Source organism: Notamacropus eugenii, chromosome 3 (assembly GCF_028372415.1).
Source record: "Notamacropus eugenii isolate mMacEug1 chromosome 3, mMacEug1.pri_v2, whole genome shotgun sequence".
NCBI lineage: Eukaryota > Metazoa > Chordata > Mammalia > Diprotodontia > Macropodidae > Notamacropus > Notamacropus eugenii.
This window is the reverse complement of record NC_092874.1, coordinates 321621394-321633492: the sequence shown is the minus strand read 5'-3', so window position 1 is coordinate 321633492 and position 12099 is coordinate 321621394. Positions and strand designations below refer to the sequence as shown.

At 34.6% G+C, this 12099-nt stretch overlaps 1 pseudogene; it reads right to left on the bottom strand.

Moving 5' to 3' along the window:
• Window positions 1–8250: 8250 nt before the first annotated feature.
• On the bottom strand, window positions 8251–9091 carry LOC140532132 (non-selective voltage-gated ion channel VDAC1 pseudogene; annotated as a pseudogene).
• Window positions 9092–12099: the final 3008 nt, after the last annotated feature.

Here is a 12099-nt window from a genome sequence, read left to right as displayed (position 1 = left end):
ATATCCTGCCTCTGATGTATACTGGCTATGTAGCTATCAACTAGTTACAGTAGCTTTATCAATTTCCTGATACTCTCTAATTATTACAAAGAATTGTTGATTTTCATCAGTTTATTCCTACACACAGAGGCTTTTTATTGCGTATCAGCCAATGCTTAGTGGAAAGAACAAATAAATAAATTGAGTATGAAACTAAAAATAAGCTAGAAAATCAACATTAAAAAACTGATTAAAAACCAAAATTTTATTTTAATGATTTAAGTTAAATGAGTAAAATTAAAAGAGACTATTCCAACAATTTGCTGTTTATATGATTCTTTAGTGTTTTTCAAGAGTAAGATTTTAACACAAGTCTTCCTTACACCAATGGAAAATTTAGATACATCACGCCATGTTATATATGACTCAAGGATATTATGAAAGGCTATCATATGCCTCACTAAAATACAAATAACACCAATTTTGCAATCTGATCAGAACAGGACATTTGACAGTCAATCATTAAGCATTTATTAAGCCTCAACTCTGTGTCAGGCACTTTGCTAAGCACTGGAAATATAAAAAGGGACAAAGGGAAAGTCTTTGTCCTCTAGAAGCTCACAATCCAAAGGACAACTACCAGATGTACAGATCTAAACCCCAAAGAAATCCAAGAAAAGGGAAAACGTATATGTACGTGTATGTGTGTACATTTCCTTTTCTTTAATTTAATTTTATGCATACATATGTATTTACCAAATATTTATAGCAGCTTCTTTTTGCCTGTCATTTTTTGTCCTTTGCAAGCCTAATCTTAGTGAGCACAACTTCCCTTTTAAGTATTCACAAAGCACCTCTTTAATAATGCAACATAAACTCATTGACCCATACTTTTTTTGTTTGTATGGCATCGAATTTCCCTATCTTGCCCAAGCTGGAACTGGAGAGGCCATTAATGGCCCTGATTCCCATATTGATTTGCACAGAGGCTTCAACTTTCTATATTTCTGACCTGGACCAATTCTCCCTTCTTCAGTAGCCCGATGGGTGTATGCTCCCCAGGCCTCAGCAGACTTCTTTTAGGGTTTTTGTAGACAGCCAACCAGCTTTATCCCTATTACAGCTCAGAAATATACTGAAACAGTCCTCCAGCCTCATCCTCCTCTGGTAGAAACAATAATAGGCAACTGTTCTCATACTTGGCTTACTGACCTTTATATTTATTTTATACATCACTTATGCATCCTATTTCATTTTTCAATGAAAGAACGAGTGAGTGAGTGAATGAATTAAAGCATGTCTTCAGCATTTATTAGGGTTAAAGTATTAAACTAAAAAGTGAAAATACAAATGCAAAAAAATAAATAAATAAAACAGCCCCAGACTTCAAGGAGGTTAAATCTTACTTGGGGAAACAACATGCTCAGGGAAATATAGAGAAGTTAGAGGAAAAAATTAGATTACTGAGTCATAGAGATGATATTGTGGTGTGTTAATTGTTCTTTGCTGGAAAAGACCATGCCATCAGAGTAATGATGACATGACTTGCACTTGACTTTGTTTTGAGTGAGGGAGAACTGTGCAGGTCACCAGCCTCACTTCTCCTCCAGAGCCATCTGATTCCAGTGGCCAGATATTCATCAGGATGACTGGAGATGACCCAAGATGAGGCAATTGGGGTTAAGTGACTTACCCAAGGTCACACAGCTAGTGAGTGTCAAGTATCTGAGGTAAGATTTGACCTCAGGTCCTCCTGACTCCTTCACTGGTGTTCTATCCACTGCACCACCTAGCTGCCCCCTAGAGATGATATGTTAATCCATAAAATACCTGCCTGGTATTTTTAGAAGCAATAATAGTATTCATTTGATTACTCTGCTTAGAATAGAAAATAGAAAGTAGGAAAGGAAGGATGAGTATGTGCTCAGCAACTGGGTATAAAACAAAAAGGTCAAATGGATGTGATTTGAAATATGGTATGATATGAGACCAGTTAACTATAGTGGCTTAAATGAATTTGTACCTTTTTCTTCACCAATTCTTCCAAATATAAAACGGACATGACTTCTGGAATACTAATGTGATGCGTATAATATTGACTGAAGAGAAACATGATAGTAGCAGGGAAAATTGCAAAATGAGCCAAATTTCTAGTTTGATGGGATGTGAAGAATACGATTATGTGTGAATTTATTGATTTACTTTCTTGCTTATTTTATCCGCTCATTTATTCATTTATTTATACATTTATATATGTACCTATTCATTATTTGTTTATTTTTCAATCAGTATTATATATTGTCCATCAGGAACCAGCCTTTCATCATGTCTTCTATTCCAGACAGTTCTTTGAAGTTAAATGCTATTTTGACATCTCATTTTCCTTGGATGTTAGTTTTCCCTAAATAATTTTGCTCACATCTTTTTGGTATCAGCATCATAATACTTAACAGGGAATGTGTAAGGAAAATAGAATGATTCCTCCCTTGCCTTAGGATCTGTTATCTTGTATCATTTCCTTCCAGTGTTATTCAACTCCTAACTGTTCTTTCTGTTGCTCCTGCTTTTAAGAATAAATTTTGTTTATTTTGTCCTCTGCATTTATCATATGCCTGAACAACCGCTGGGAATTATCCCTGATAACATTCTTACAGGAGTTCTTCATTCTTGTTTATTCTTCCTCATTTCCATTTCTTGCTTATGTCCTTTTAAGACTACCTATCACTAAGCTGCCTATTAACAAAAATAATAGCTAACATTTATATAAAGCTTTAAAACTGTCAAAGTCCTTTACAAATATTATCTCTTTTGATCTTCACAACAACCTGTGAAATATGTATTATTATCCCTATTGTACATATAAAGAAACTGAGGTAGAGCCAGATTAAAACTTGTTAAGGAAAACACAGTCAATAAGTTTCTGAAGCAAAATTTGAATTCTGGTTATCTTAACTGCAGGTCCTAGGTACAGTAGTACCATCATAACTAACTTGCTGTGTGAGCCTGCATTTATTTTATTAGGTATCACTTACTATTCCAAATAGGAATAATTTCCACCAAAGCCTGCAGAATTTTGTCCCATTCCTCTTGAGCCAATTTCCTTTCTCAAATTATTACATCCTATCTGTATTTTCTTTGAATTCTCTGAAATACCACCTAAAATCTTAGGTACAAATTAGACTATAACTGATATTTCCTTGCTTATATCTTACAATTGTTCAATTTATCCTAAGTAGCAGTCCATTATATCTCAATGATACTTGCGAGGGTCATCATCTATCTTTAATATCTGAAGTTTAGTTTGCATATTCGTTGACTGATGAAAGCCATACTTATTATCAAAAGATGTCTGTCATTCTTTTCTAACACAGAATTTAAGATAGCATGATTACTTCATACCAAAATTCTTATTGTTTCTATGTTGAAAAACAGTTCCTCTGTATTGGTCAAATTTAAGTACAGAATGAAGCTCTTCTCATTGCTCTTACTGTACTTTCTAAAAGATATATATCTAAAAGATGAAATGACAAGTTTTGGGGAATTATCAGGACATAAATTTGTCATTTGTTATATATCTGAAAAGGAAATTGATGTGCAGGGTTAAATTCTTCTGTGACAAGGGTTTTTCATTCATTTCAAATATGTGATCTGTATCAAGAATTGATCTTCTCTTTCCTCCATCTAACTGGTAAATCTGAGGAACTAGACTTAATGATTTCATTAGTATATGGAACTCTCAGGGGAGGGTAATTCCTTTTACCAATACAGGTTGACACTTTCTCTGCAACTTGTATTCTTAAATGTTTGTCCAGATAAGAGAGGTTAAATTCCTGACATAAAACCCCTTGGTATGGTGAGAACCAGAAGGAAATATAATTTGGAGTGGAGCCAAGCTGACAGAGTAGAGGCAGCTATCTATCTGAACTCTCCCAACATTCCCCTCCACACAGCTTTAAAATAATGCCTGAAATAAAATTCTGAAGCAGCAGAGCTGACAAAAGGCCAAAATAAGACATTTTTTCTGATTGAGACAACTTGAAGTTTGTCAGGAAAGGTCTGAGTAGACTGAAAGCTGTTTCAGAGCATACAGGTCAGCACTAGCTGTGGTGCCTTAGAGGCAGTGGTGACAGCAACTTTGGGAACTCTCAACCTAGAGATAGTAAAGGGGTCAGAAAACTGGTCAGAGAGATTAAAGGGGAACATTTCTGGCGCTAGGTGCAGTTGGTGCTAATTGGCAACTCTGTTGCCTAAATGCATTTCTGGGTCTCAGTTCAAGGATGGAGAGGAGTGCTTATGGTTGGTCACAAGGGAACCAGGGCCCTGATTGCAGTTCCAAGGAAGAGAGGATCATTAGTGTTTGCTACTATGAGAGAACAGGGAACCTGGTCACAGACCCAAGGCTGAAAGGAAGAGTTCAAACACGAACCTGAAATTTGCTAACTTTATTATTCTGGGCAAATCACTTAATTTCCATGAGCCCTAGTTTCATCATCTACAAAAAGAAGACATTGGACTTGATGGCTTCTAAGGCCCCTTCCAGCTAAATCTATTATCATATATTTCTGTGATCTATATTCTCTTCAGAATGAATAGATAGACCTAAGAATCTTTCACTGTATGACAGCAGCTAAGACTGAGTCATTAGTTTTGATCAATTTTCCATATGGAAAATGGAGAATAGTCCCTCAGTCTACAGTGAGAACTTGAAACTTATTTCTCATTTTTGCATCATTTCCCACAAGCACCGACCAAATGTGATACTAGTATTAGTCTAACAGACTGTGACAAAAAGCCCCACAAAGAAATACAAATTTTTTTTTCAACACAGCAATATGTGATGTATTTATATGCATTTATGTATGTATGCATATGTATATATACACATATAAATAGATATCACATATGTTATAGATATAGGTTTGAATATATTTATTCTTCCCTGAGGCTTTACTTGAGCCTATCCTCCTTTAGGTTTAACACATAGGCACCTCTTAAACCAAGGTTTTTAGAATTTTCTTTCTTTTGCTCATTTCATCAGATTCAGTATCTAGGTTGAGGTGAGAAGGTTCTGTGCTTGGGTCACACACTCTTCCTATAGTACTGAATGGTATTGGCAGGTCCTGGTCACTTTTAACTAAGTAGCTAAAATTATGCAATATCAATTGCAAGAATTATTTCCCCTTGTTATTTACTGTAGTTCAACACTAGGCTATTTGGATACTAGTACGGTTTAGGGTTGTTGGAATGCTGGTCAGGGCCTCTGTTCTATTGCAACCAGAGCTCTGGGCAGCTATGTCACCAGGGTCTCTTTCCTGCTCCTGCCAAAACTGAAGAACACTCACAAACTGGCCTCTACTTAGGCTCCCTCTTCTCTTACCATAGATCTCAGGACCACAATCTTGGGTAGTCATTGTTCAGGGTCATCTCCCCACTTTTGCTGCTGGACTCAACTCTTGACCATCGACTTTAGACTGCTCTTAAGCTATGCTCTGCATTCTCCCTTCTCTGGGCTCCAGGAGCAACCTATCATCTGTGATATTGCTACAAGAATCTGTGTCTGTTTCCACCCCGGGTTCATTGATGAGCTTCCATTTCAAACTTTGTGCTAGAATCTCCCTAGGGCATATTTACTGCCATAGATGTCTTGGACTCTCATTTCACAGCCCATCTTCATCTGCCATACACTACTTTACATACAATGGAGTTCTGTTCTTCTGTATTTGGGCCAGTTGTACTACTGTACCGATCAATAAGTTAATCAATATGCAGAACTGTGCTAAGCAATAGTACCACTGTAAAACCCTGGGCTAGGTAAAAGAATCTTCAGAAGACTCTTCTAATTCTGTTTTCAACTTAAGTATTTTTAAATTGTCCAGGGTATTTTGTAGGTCATCTAGGCTTCTCTAAGTTTTAATGTACCGTTATATTCCTATCATTTTGTAGTTAATATGAAGTGAATTTCTTTTCCAATCTTTTCCAGATGGGGATTGTTTGTAACTTACAAAAATGCTGTTAATTAAAATTTATTTATTTTATAAGCTGCAAAGTTGCTGAAATATTTCAGCTAATTTTTTGGAATTATTTTGTGTTTTCTCACTACACCATCATACAATCTGGAAGAAAAAGTTGTTTTATTTCTTCTATTCCTATGCTTATTTTTTTTTAACTTTTTTATTGCTGCAGGTAGCATTTCTAAAACCATATATACAAAGAGTAATGATAATATATACTTTTGATTTTCCACTGATCCGATGAGAAACGTCTCTAGCCTTTTGGCATTATGGAAAATGTTAGCTATTGCATTTACATAGACTCTCCATAGCATATTAAGAATGATTCATTTATTCCTAGTTTTTCAAGAGTTTTTATAGTAATAGAAATAGACATTATATTTTACTAAAAGCCTTTTTAGCTTCTGTTGATAGAATCATGTTATCATTTTGCTGTTGATTTGACTGACTGGGGAAGGTGAAGGAAATAAGCATCTATATCACCTATTATATGCAAGATACTATGCTAAGGGCTTTTATTTACAAATATCTCACTTGATAATTGGACACTGTGTTTTGAATTTTCCTTCCATTGAATCAATCATTTATTCCTGACATAAATGCAAGTTGTTTATGATATATAATTATTTCACATATTATTGTAGCATTTTTCTCATATTTCATTGAATATTTTGCATAAAAATTGTTAGATACTTAAATTTTTTCTTTTCTTTGCCTTTCCATAATTTAAACATCTAGATCATATGTGTGTTACAGAAAGAATTGGAAATAATTTTATTTTTTTTTACTATGGCAAAAATTTATGTAACGTTAAACAATCCTTTTAATGACTGGTAGCATTCACTTGTAAATGCATCTGATACCGTACTCTCCCCCAACTAGTACCTGTTTGGAAATTCAATTGCAATTTGTCAAAATTTCTTTCCTTACATGTCATTATTTAATATGAGTATCTTACATATTTGTAAATATTCATCTATTTAATTTGCTATGAGTTTTCGGTGATGTATAATTTGTGTTGAATTGTTTTTATGTTCTCTTTTATTCCATTTCCATAGTTGAAAAAAATCTCTGTTTTGCATTTTTAAAATAAATCTGGGTTTTCCTACATCTTTTTGTCCTCATCGGACCAGGAAAATATTTACTAGATGTTTTGAAAAGTTAAAAAAAATTTAAAAACCTCCTAGTTTTATGTAACATTTTAATGAAATTTTTTATCTTCAATTTTTTTTCCTTTGATTTTCATGATTTCTGTTTTAGTATTTAATTGTGCTTCTTTGGATTTGCTATTTCATAAGATTTTGGTTATATTCTCAATTCATTTATCTATGTTTCTTTTCTCTTTTTTTTGAGGTTTCAATATTTGTTCAAGTTATATTTTTAAGTGGTGGTAAATACAGCATTTGGAGGAGAAGGCATCTAATTCTACATGATTTGAAAGACTCTAAAATGTATCCATTAATTGCTTCAAAAATAGTATGAAAATACAGCAAGTCCAATTTTGATTCCAAGTGCTGTCACTATGTGAGCACAGTTACACATATTTTTCCCTGTTTAAGATTCAATCCTAGCAGCCTCTTTCTATATAACAATCAAAGTGAATGGAACCACAATGAGTCTGGGAATTAAGTGCTATCTTATTGGCTCAACTGTATCAAACTGGTGACAGAAGAAAATGGTACAAAGTGGACACCTAAAGGACTCTGCAGACAACTTTTGGCAGAAGTAACTAATCAAGGCTGGAACAATTCATGAGGATTTGACTTTAAAAAAAAAAGAGTCCTCCTTCCTTATAAGTTTTCACTCCATCAAAGAATGACCCTCTTTCTCCCCATTTGGGACAAATATGTAGCAAAGTTGATTTCAATGAACCATATATTCTCAGGAAGTCAATATTTCATTCACTTCATCAGTTCACATTTACTAAGTGACTTCATTCCATTACCTTCTACTGGCATCTATTTCTAGATAAAAACGTTGCTCAACACACCCTTTCAGTCCTAGAGAATTCTGAAAAATGTTTTGGGAAATATCACATACCCCCTCAAAACCCTTTTCTACTCTGGATTTTTACTCTGAATCAGGTTTCTTTTGCATCTCTGGAAGAATAATACTTTAAAACTGTGTCATCTTTAACCTATAGATCCAACATGATGCATACATAGCAATATTTGTATCCCTGACATAATGAAAAGGTAAACTAATTTCTGAAAGTAGCTATTATGCAAAATATTTTTAAATTGTGATTGTACAACTTCTTTTATACTTGAAATTCCAGTCCTTGACCAATCTTGTGGCCACCAGCATTGACATTCTTTCCATCCAGAAAAACTGATAGTCAATTTGTTACCAGGTTTTAGGGTCTAACCCGATCGGGGTGAAATTGTTCACTTTAGCAGATTTGACTACTCTTCCAAAATTAGTGTTGCTACTTCCAGCTGTCCAGGCTAGGTTGACAGCAGCTTCCAACTTCTTCTTCACCATCTGATTAAATACAGCCCCCAAACTCTGTGTCATCATTCAAATTAGTATGAAGCCAGTATTTATCAGTCTTATAACTAACAGCAAAGTTGCTCTGGATCACTAAAGATTTAGAAGTTTAAAAATTCATCTGGTAACCTGCCAAGCAGCCATCAAAGTCAAGCACCAAAGTCAAGCTCCTTGTATTGAAGGTCCAGAATTATTGAAATCCATGTCACAGCCAAGGCTGACATGTTCCTGCTTTTATCCTGATATAATCTCAGCACATTTTTTTTCCCAGTGTTAGATGAGAAGGACAAATCAAACGTCAGCTTTAATCCACATGCAAGCTGATCCTCAACTCTAATTTCAGTTTCCGATGTATCCCTAATACATCCTTGGTTAAAAATCTGTGTTCCACTTTTCTATGAATGTTATGCCATATTCAAATTATTTGTAATTTTTTTTCCAAACTGCCCCGAACTGCTGATCTCGGTGTTTGATGAATCTGAACTTTTAAATTCCAGTTCATTCTCAGATTTTGTTTTTAATATGAATTTCATTAAGCCAAATGCATAGCCTTTAGTAAACACAACCCTGGCACATTTTTCAAGGTCAGTGTAAATATATGGCACAGCCATTTTATCTCTCTCCCAGCGGACACAGTGGGAGCAGCAGAAGGGGGCAGGTACAGAGGCAAAGGGACAGCCTCTTTTTCTGCTTTCTTGGTGAATGTGCTTACATAAATAAATTTTCACCTAAAGATTGCTTTAGCTATATTCTTGTGGTTTGGTATATTGTCTCGTTTTCATTTTCTGTGATTTCCATTATTTGTTCGACTAACTAATTTTTAGGATTATTTAGTCTTCAATGATTTTCAATCACTTATTCAAATAACCATTATCGTTTTTAGGTTTATTTCATGGTAGGAAGTGTTTCTTCTTCATTCAGATTTATTTGTTTTCAATTTTCAACAATCACTTCAATAAGTTTTAAATTTTCTCTGCCTCCCTCCCCACTCTCTCACTAAAGTGGCATGCAATCTTACATGGGTTTTACACATACATTCTTATTAAACGCATTTTCACATTAGTCATGTTGCAAAGAAGAATCAAAAGGAATGGGTGAAAGCATGAGTAAAACTAAACATGACCAAACATAACAAAAGAGAAAAGAGTCTGTTTCATTCTGTCTTCCAGTTTCTTCGTTCTTTCTCTGGATGTGGATGGCATTTTGAATCATGAGTCCTTTCGAAATATTTTTGGTCCTTACCTTGCTGTGGAGGACTAAGTCTATCAAAAATAGTCCTTGTACACTGTGGTTGTAACTGTGTATAATGTTCTCCTGGCTCTGCTCACTTCACACAGAATCAGTTCATTAAATTCTGTCTTGGTATTTCTGAAGTTCATCTGTTTGTCATTTCTTTCAGCACAATAATATTTCATTGTATTTATATACTATACTTTGTTAAGTCATTCCCCAAGTAATGGGCATCCCATGAATTTCCAGTTCTTGACCACAATAAAAAGAGCTGCTACAAATATTTTTGTATATGTGGGTTCTTTACCCATTTTTATAATCTCTTTGGGATACAACCCTAGAAGCAGTATTGCTGGGTCAAAGGGTATGCACATTTTTGTTGACCTTTGAGCATAGTTTCATGTTGCTCTCCAGAATGTTTGGATCACCTCACAGCACCACCAATAATGAATTAGGATTTCAACTCTCCCAAATCTTCTCCAACATTTATCATTTTCCTGTTCTGACATGTTAGCCAATCTGATAGGTGTTATGTGGTACTTCAGAGTTGTTTTGAATTGCATCTCTCTACTCAATAGCAATTTAGAGCAATTTTTCATATGGCTATAGATAGCTTTAATTTCTTCCACTGAAAACTGCCTGTTCATATCCTTTGACCATTTATCAGGTGGGGTGTTTCTTCTTTTCTTCATTTGTTTGTCAGGTTTTTATGCCAGAAAAATTATTTTAAAAATATTCTATATGCAGAATATAAATATGTAATCTGCTATCTTTTCTCTTTCATTATCAAATACCCATCACAGCTAACTTTTCTAAAATTCTGTTCAGATCCCAGACCCCTACATTGGCACCCATCTGTTTACATTGTATTTTGAACCTATAGTCCCTTATCTCCACAATTCTCCATAGGATTCCTGTAGTATTTTTCAACCACCTTTGACTTGATAGTTTTTCTTTTCTTTGGTTTTCTTTTACATTATTACTTCTGGTCCACTTTTAGAACTTTAATGTAAGTACAATTATGGAGAATCCAGTATCTTCTAGGCCCTAACATACCCCTATCTTCCCACAATGCCATACTTTATGATTCTAGCTTTGTTATATAGTACTGCTTTTCTTATACACTGGAATCCAGAAATTATTTCTGTTCTCTTCATGTGATTTCATCTCTTTCTCTTCACCTCCGCTTAGTAAAATTTTTCTCTTCCTTCAAGATGCAGTTCAAGCATGTATCTACAGGACAGATTTCCTGATCCTTCAAATGCTGGTGCTCATCCCCTCTAACTACATCGTATGTATGTGTCTTTATTCTGCATATACCAATATATGTCCTTGTATCCCTCATCTGGATTGTTTTATTCTTTGCATTTGTATCTCCAGCACCTAGCATGGTGTTTAGCACTTACAGGTTATTAGATTCCTTACTGATTACTGATTTTTTTTGTAAAGAAAATCATAATATACCCTTCAGCTAGACTGAACTTACCTTGGCACGAGATCACAGAGATTTCTCAAAGCCCCTAGCAGAGAGAAGAAGAGAAAAGAAAGAAAAAAGAAAAAAATACTTTTAGTTTGCTTAGTTGCTAGCTTGCATTAATATAGATTAATTCATTATTCAAAACTGGGGAGTCATAAAATTCTGCTATCTTTAGAATTTAGTTTAACAACAACAGCAACTTTCAAAGCCCAGTCTATCATCTATATTGGATGGGAGAGATGGTAGAAGTGTTAAAATAATGAAATCCAGGTAGGGTGAAACATTGTGTGCCTTGATGCCATTATGATAATTAAGAATATGAAAGGAATACAGAATTGTTAACTAACTAGGCTCTCAGGAAAGCAGAAATCAGTAGAACCCCAAATAATGTGAATATACTGCTCTACAAGTATGAGAAATACATAGTGCAGGGTACGGTTGTAAAACTATCTTGATGATCAGAATGGCATGGGGAAGAGTGAAATGAATGAATCTTATGTTTTCTTCTGTTTTCATACTATCAAAGAGGTAGGGTGCAGAAAAAAATCAAAATCAAAAACAGAAGCTTACATTTCCCAAATACTAGAAATATGTTTGTGCAGATGACACTACACAGTGTGGGGAAATCAGGAATGCATAGGAAACACACACACATGCAGATATACACGTACATACACACACCAATAAGAGAAAAACATATTGCAATTCATTGGCTGTGTAGTCAAAAGGCTATGTAACAATTTCTGTGGCATAAAAATTAACTTATTATTGATTTAGTCATTATTAATCAAGCTTCTTCCAATACTGTAATGTTAATACTGCCTGGACTGATTATCATAAAGCCTGTAACTCAGTCCCATACAAATGACTTTCATTTTATTTTATTTTATTTATTTTTTAAATGTTCTACAA